The sequence below is a fragment of the Myxine glutinosa genome, chromosome 13, assembly GCF_964187855.1.
Source record: "Myxine glutinosa chromosome 13, kmMyxGlut1.1, whole genome shotgun sequence".
NCBI classification, from domain to species: Eukaryota; Metazoa; Chordata; class Myxini; order Myxiniformes; family Myxinidae; genus Myxine; species Myxine glutinosa.
In genome coordinates, this window is record NC_136273.1 from 14,597,245 (window position 1) to 14,605,156 (window position 7,912).

At 51.4% G+C, this 7,912-nt stretch overlaps 1 long non-coding RNA gene across 1 annotated transcript; it reads left to right on the forward strand.

Annotated features, from left to right (window-relative positions):
- The first annotated feature begins 4,733 nt into the window (after positions 1 to 4,733).
- On the forward strand, positions 4,734 to 6,578 carry LOC144888727 (uncharacterized). Its single transcript, XR_013621284.1, has 2 exons — positions 4,734 to 5,019; positions 6,007 to 6,578. It is a non-coding gene; the product is annotated as an uncharacterized LOC144888727 (long non-coding RNA).
- Positions 6,579 to 7,912: the final 1,334 nt, after the last annotated feature.

The window sequence follows — 7,912 nt, forward strand, 5'->3', positions numbered from 1 at the left end:
TTGACAGTTATATCCTTATTATGTGTATTATCGTAAGGCTGTGTCTTCCATTAATTGAAATACTCCATTGCACCAGTGAAAGAGAATAGATTCCTTTTCCTTCCCATCCCCAAAACCTCCATTTCCATATTACATCCCCTCTCGTCACTGCTGAGCCCTCGATTCCCAATCACCTCCCCTCCAATAACCGCCATTGACCATGTGCTTTGAGTCGGAGAAGAAAGGCGTGTCTCCACCTCGTCAGAGGGGAGGAGGGGCGTGCCCGCCCGTCGTCATCCAAGGCGGAGCCCGAGGGTCGCGCGACCAACCAGGGCCGAGGTGAGCACCCCGATGGGCGTGTCCAAAACGCCGGGGGGCGTAATCGCTGGAGGCGCTATAAAAGGCGCAAAAAGGAAGTGGTCACGAGGAGTTGGTCAGAGATGCTCTCTGAGTTGGTCTGAGTCGGTTGCCAGAGGAGGGTCAGTGGTTGCGTTGGTTGCGGTGGTAAGAAGTCGGTGGTGAGAAGTGGTGGCATCGAGGGGTCAGTGGTTGCGTTGGTTGCATTGGGTTGTCAATGGTGAGGAGACACCAGGGCCAGGAGAGAGAAGAGCCAAGGGCCATTACCAGCGGTTGCGCCAGAGACGGCAGACGTGCCCTGAGCTGAGCCAGACAAGCAGCGTTAACTCCACCAAGCAGCTTAAACCCATTACCCCGCGGGGACCAGATAGCGGTGGCATCGGTGGCCGTCGAGGTCCAGCCGACGTCCCGTGCGGGATCAAGCCCGAACCATCTGCCCCAGCTGAACCTTCCCATTCCTCCTTCCAACATTCATTCCATTCCATCCTTCTTGTATACGTGAGTTTGTTCTGTCCTGGGTTAATTAAGCTGTATAAGTTAATAATTGCACTGTGTCTCTAATCCTTCTGTATATTATTTTATTATCTTTCCTTCTCCTTGGTTACTTTGAGCATGTAAATAGTAGGAATAAATTTAGTGGGATTTCCAACCTTTTGTCTTCTGCTTCTTCTTCTTCACATCCGTGTCGCCTTTGTCTTTTCCCTATTGACTAGTTGTGGTGCGATCCGGCCAAAGTTCTGGGTGAATCGGGTGAGTCAGGGATCCTGTAACGGTCGCGGCAATACCAAACCGCTCGGTAACTAACATCTTAAACCGCGATCTGTAACAATATATATATATATATATATATATATATATATATATATATATATATATATATATATATATATATTGTTACAGACGCGGTTTTAGATGTTAGTTTACCGAGCGGTTTGGTATTACCGCGTCCGCACAGGTACTCCATATTTATATATATATATATATATATATATATATATATATATATATATATATATATATATATATATATTGTTGCGAATATGGAATTTGGCCTCCATATCCGCTTGTAAATATTCCCCTATTTTCCGCAATACTCCCCAACTATCCCCAATCCCCCATTCCCTAGTCCCATTGTCTGTAAACAACAATCAGTAGAGCCGACCTTCCCCTTATTCCCCCATTAAATGTCGTGCCCAGGTCCACCGCACCACACGTAGACAACTTTCGGACATCTTGCTAGTTATTCTTAGTCTATGTCAGTTAAGGCCTCGTTTCCATTAATTATGACTCTTCGTTGCACCAGAATGTGATTATATGGCACCAGTAGTGAGTTTAGGACCCTTCCCATACCTCCTCCCATCTTCTTCCCCGTCTACAACAACAGAGGGGCACGGCGCTGCGCGGGGGGGAGTGTGCGTCCTCCCACCGGCTCGGTTAGCCGCCATCGACAATGCGCTCCAGACAACGCGCTCCAGACCATGCGCTCCACGGGGTTACCACAAAGGGGCTCCTTGTCAGCTCCTCGTCAAGGGCGGAGCCGGTAACCCCCCCGCACGCGCCCAATGAGAAGCAACGTGCCGATTCCATGAGGCGGAGCTAACGAGCCGAGGGCGTGTCACTCCCCGCCGGATATACGCGGCCCCGCGCCGGATGTGACGTGAGATGCGCCCCCAGCTTGAGCAGACAAGACGCCATCCGAGCGCTGCGACCTCCCCGCATCTCTAGACCGGACCGGGTCGACCCTGTCCTTGAGCCAAGAGTGCACCTTGAGCCATCGATACCCGCTGTCCTTTCCATCAATCCCCGTGTGAGTCAGCTTTGTCCCGTTTATCTGTCGTCTGTTGGGAATAATATAAGATTGTGTCTAAGTGCTTGTCTTTCTATGTTGTACCTCTCGTCCCTGTAATCTGACCTTCCGAACGAATATAATCTCCTCCGGAGGTCTTGAGAACTGAACCCTGGGTGTCGTGTCATTTGAAACCCAGCCGTGTGTCCTTTTCCTTTGTTGCCTTTATTGGCCTAGCGCAGCGCGATTAGTCAACGTTCGGGTATAATCGGGTAACTTGTGCAGACGTGGTCATACCAAAACCGCTCGGTAAATAACATCCAAGCCACGTCTGTAACAATTGGTGTCAGGAGTGGGATGGGTGTACCTGGGTGTGTAAGGAAAGGTACGAGGAGCATGGGCACGGCGGGATGTGTGAGCAAGGAACGGGCTGCGGGGTGTAAGCGTCCAGGTGAAGCATCGACGTTAGACGGGAAAGAGTTTAGAACGACTTATAGCCGAATCGGGCCCTCGGTGCGTGCTGGGCCTCGCTTTGAACGGCCGCGTCCGTGCTCCACTAGGCGGAGCGGGCAGCCCGATAGGAAGGGTCGTTATGGCGACCACGTTTTGTTGAGACGTGCCGGCAGGTCGAGATCGGGACATTGGATGGCTCCATGCCGAGGTGATGCGTGGGATCTCGGCCCGGGTAAGCCCCCGTCCCTGCACCGAGTGCCGGACGCATCCAGCCGCCGGCACAAAACAACCAGCATCCATTGCTTGGCTTTACGAAGCCGGGCTTTGGACAGGAATTGGCGCACCGAGAGGCATTAGTGAGTAGACTGGGTGATGAGGTTAGTGTTTTGGCCCCAAAATTAGAGAAAAACAAAATTTGGTGATTGGCAAGGGATTGGCAGTAGTGATTGGCAGATGATGGGCAGTGATTGGCAAATTTTTAATTTGTTGAAATTTGATGTGCAAAATCGGTAGAGAGAGACCCCCGATGTGGTGGGATGGCAAATCCACCATCCCTCACAGAAAGAGGGGGCAAAGGAGCACTAGATTATGGGGTGTATGGCAGTGAAAACTAGCCCGGGTGGGTTAGGATATTGTGTGTAGGGATCTAGAGAAGATGACCTTAGGTAACGTTAAGTTTAGTTAGTGACTGATACCTGTAGTGGGGACGCAGGTAGTTTAGTGTGGATGATAATGACGTGGTATGTGCTTAGTTTAAAGGGAAGACGGGGAGCACTAAGTTAGCAGGGTAACAGGTAGTTCAGATGATGCTGTGTGAGAATTGAACAGGTGTGATTGCACAGGTGTGCAACTGGACAGGTGTGATTGCACAGGTGTGCATCTGGACAGGTGTGTGGAGCAGTGTATGAGTAGTGAGTGTGTGGATCAGCGCGAATGCGCTTGGGGAGAGAAGGGTGCAGGTGGCACCAGGTGTGAGAGCACAGGTGTGCAGGTACAGGTGTGTGGAGAGAGTTGGAGTGAGTGGTACGGAGTGGTGTGCATGGTGCGAAGGTGTGGATGGGGGAAGAGTGGACCCCTTTCACGAGTACCCGGGGCGGGTAGTGTAAGTGTTAGGTGGAGGGTGCAGGTAAATTGTGGTTGGATATTGGCATTTGTGGTGCGGTTGCAGAATGGTATTGTGAATGGGTGCATTAGTGTTGTGGAAATGGCTGGGCGTGTAGCCTGTTAGTGTGTGTAGTTGGTTGGGCACTCCACCACTGTGAGGATGTCGGCCAGGTGAGGCCGCAGGTGGGCTCTGGGAGCCGGTAGTTGTGAGTGGGTGCCTGAGGGAATATCTCCGGGTGTGGATCGGGCAGCCCAGTGCCAGAGAGGGCACCGAGTGGGGAGAGTGCCAGAGGGCCTTCCCCTGGTAGTTAGGTTAGGGTAAGGAGCAGGTAAGCTCGGAGGCAACTGCAGTGGTGGAGGTGTGCAGGTGGGTAGACCCACTGGGAGAGGTACACGTCGCAGCCCAGAAATTGTACGAGGGCACCGGGAGATGAATCGGGGGAGTGAGACCCCAAATTGAAGAGCACCACAGTTTGGCCAATGGGAATTGGTTTTTAGAACCCATAGTGTAAGAGGGCCAATGGTTTGGCCGGAGAAAGACCCCGGGTAGTGTAAAGTTGTTAAAGTCACTTAGGAAATAGTTAGGATTGATGAACCTGTCGCACCATACGCAGCCACTTACCTGTGGTGATGATGATGACTCCACACCTGTGTTTTCTTTGTTTTGTTGCAGGAAATGAGAATTGCTGTGTGGATTGGTGAGACGCATCACGACGTGGATGAGACATTGGGGTGATTCCATCTCTCCCTCCCTAGGAGGGACTGATGATGAATTGGTAATGGCAAATTTTGATGTTGAGTTGAAAATGGCAAATTTTGATGAGAGTTGAAAATGGCAAATTTGATTGGTTAGGAGGGAGAGAAGACGAATTTGGTTTATGGGAGGAACGGGGAAGACAGTAGGATGTTTGTTGATTTGTAAAATAGATGTTTATGGGTAGTGTTGAGTTTTGTGGATACAGTAAGGGGTAAGGGAGGGGCCATGTAGGTTACCTGGTGGGGGGGGCGTACAATAGGAACGTACCTGTCTCACCTGCTTCCCATGTGCCCCCAGTGTGCATCATCTTATATTGCGTGCACTTTTGCGCCCTTACCACCTTACTCACTTGTCTTCTTCTTTTGTCTCCCACCTCCGAGGATCTGGCTTTGGGGTAGAGAGAGAGGAGAGAGCGGTGCTGGCTACGCAGTTGTGGGCCTGCACTTTCGCTGCTTGCTGCTTGGATCGATACACCATACGGACCGCAATGTTTGTGGCCACCCACAATGGACCGCAGTTCTTTTGCGGCCAAGCACCACCCGTGGAAGGACCTATGGGTCAACGTGGCACCTATGCCAAACAGGTGAACCACTTATAGTTGACACCACTGAAGGCCAAAATACAGAAATGGACGTGGTTGGCGCCTTTCTTTATTTTTGAAAAGAAGTAAGAAGGCCAAGTGCACCACACGAAGGCAAGACCAGCGGCAGAACATCGGCCGGCTGCGACACCACACAATGATTTATAAACACTTTATTGGTGCACCGGATGGTGCTCACTGTGTGATGGGGTGGTGCTTGATGCTTGGAAGGGGTGCTCTGCACGTTATTAAAGGCCGTCGGCCACAGAGCACTCGTGGGTTGGTGTATCGATGCTGGCAAGCGTGCTCTCTCTATGCATAACATCTGCATGTGTTCCTCCAAAAACAGGTCCTGGATCGTAGTGTAAATATCAGCGTAGTCTTGTGTAAATAATGCTCCCTACCGGCTGTATGTTTAGTTTGAGAATTCTTTCCGGATTCGGTTATCCTGTGGGTGTGTTTCTGTGAGGAGAAGGGTGCAACGTCGCAGGGGGACATATTTACTCATTCGTGAATATCTGTAAAACTGTCGCACTCAGGGTAGAGTTAATAGTAGAGGGAACTACATTGCGTGCCACACTAAAGTAGGTAAAAATTTATCGGGTCGGGACGCCCCGAGGGTAGAGAAGGGTGCAATGTTGCGAATATGGAATTTGGCCTCCATATCCGCTTGTAAATATTCCCCTATTTTCCCCAATACTCCCCAACTATCCCCAATCCCCCATTCCCTAGTCCCATTGTCTGTAAACAACAATCAGTAGAGCCGACCTTCCCCTTATTCCCCCATTAAATGTCGTGCCCAGGTCCACCGCACCACACGTAGACAACTTTCGGACATCTTGCTAGTTATTCTTAGTCTATGTCAGTTAAGGCCTCGTTTCCATTAATTATGACTCTTCGTTGCACCAGAATGTGATTATATGGCACCAGTAGTGAGTTTAGGACCCTTCCCATACCTCCTCCCATCTTCTTCCCCGTCTACAACAACAGAGGGGCACGGCGCTGCGCGGGGGGGAGTGTGCGTCCTCCCACCGGCTCGGTTAGCCGCCATCGACAATGCGCTCCAGACAACGCGCTCCAGACCATGCGCTCCACGGGGTTACCACAAAGGGGCTCCTTGTCAGCTCCTCGTCAAGGGCGGAGCCGGTAACCCCCCCGCACGCGCCCAATGAGAAGCAACGTGCCGATTCCACGAGGCGGAGCTAACGAGCCGAGGGCGTGTCACTCCCCGCCGGATATACGCGGCCCCGCGCCGGATGTGACGTGAGATGCGCCCCCAGCTTGAGCAGACAAGACGCCATCCGAGCGCTGCGACCTCCCCGCATCTCTAGACCGGACCGGGTCGACCCTGTCCTTGAGCCAAGAGTGCACCTTGAGCCATCGATACCCGCTGTCCTTTCCATCAATCCCCGTGTGAGTCAGCTTTGTCCCGTTTATCTGTCGTCTGTTGGGAATAATATAAGATTGTGTCTAAGTGCTTGTCTTTCTATGTTGTACCTCTCGTCCCTGTAATCTGACCTTCCGAACGAATATAATCTCCTCCGGAGGTCTTGAGAACTGAACCCTGGGTGTCGTGTCATTTGAAACCCAGCCGTGTGTCCTTTTCCTTTGTTGCCTTTATTGGCCTAGCGCAGCGCGATTAGTCAACGTTCGGGTATAATCGGGTAACTTGTGCAGACGTGGTCATACCAAAACCGCTCGGTAAATAACATCCAAGCCACGTCTGTAACAATATATATATATATATATATATATTGTTGCGGATATGAGATTGGCCTCCATCCATATCCGCTTGTAAATATTCCCCTATTTCCCCAATACTTCCCAACTATCCCCAATCCCCCATTCCCTAGTCCCATTTTCTGTAAACAACACTCTGTAGCCCCGACCTTCCCCTATTTCCCCCATTAAATGTCGCATCCAGGTCCACCACATCTCACGTAGACAACTATAGGACATCTTGCTAGTTATTCTTAGTCTATGTCAGTTAAGGACTCGTTTCCATTAATTCTGACTCTTCGTTGCACCAGAATGTGATTGTATGGCACCGTTAGAAAGTTTAGGACCTCCCAATACCTCCCCGCAGCTCTTCCTCATGGTACAACAACAACAGCGGCGGCGGCGCGGGGAGTGTGCGTCCTCACTCCGGCTTGGTTAGCCGCCATTGAACATGTGCTCCGACGGGGTTAACACGCAGGGGCTTGCTGTCAGCTCCTCGTCAAGGGCGGAGCCCGGTAACCCCCCGCACCCAATAGAAGCGGTGGACCGATTCCATCTGGGGCGGAGCTAATGAGCCGAGGGCGTGTCACTCCCCGCTGAGCGTGCGCAGAGAGAGGGAGGTGACGTCAGATGCGCCCTGAGCTTGGAAAGAGAAGACGCCACCTCCAAGCGCTGAAATACCTCCCCGCATCTCTGGACCGGACCGCGTTGGATTCTGCCCCTGAGCCAAGGTGCACCTTGAGCTATCGACTGCCTGTCCTTCCCTGCCATCAATCCCCGTGTAAGTCTGTCTTGTCCCGTTTGCCTGTGGTCTGTCGGGGATAAGATAAGACTGTGTCTAAGTGCCCATCTTGCTGTGCTTTACCTCTTACCATGTAATCTACCCGTTTCTGCATCACCAATTATATCCTCCTCCGGAGGTCTTGAGAACTGTACCCCTTGTGTCGTTGCATTAATCCCAGCCGTTGTGTCCTTTCCTTCATTGATTTAGCATAGCGCGATTTGGCCAACGTTCGAGTGCAATCGGGCGGGATAGGGTTCTAATCGGGGAGTACCTGTGCGGACGCGGTAATACCAAACCGCTCGGTAAACTAACATCTAAAACCGTGTCTGTAACAATTGGTTGTCAGGAGTTGGATTCGGACCTGGGACTAAATTTGTTAGGCCCAAATTTTGG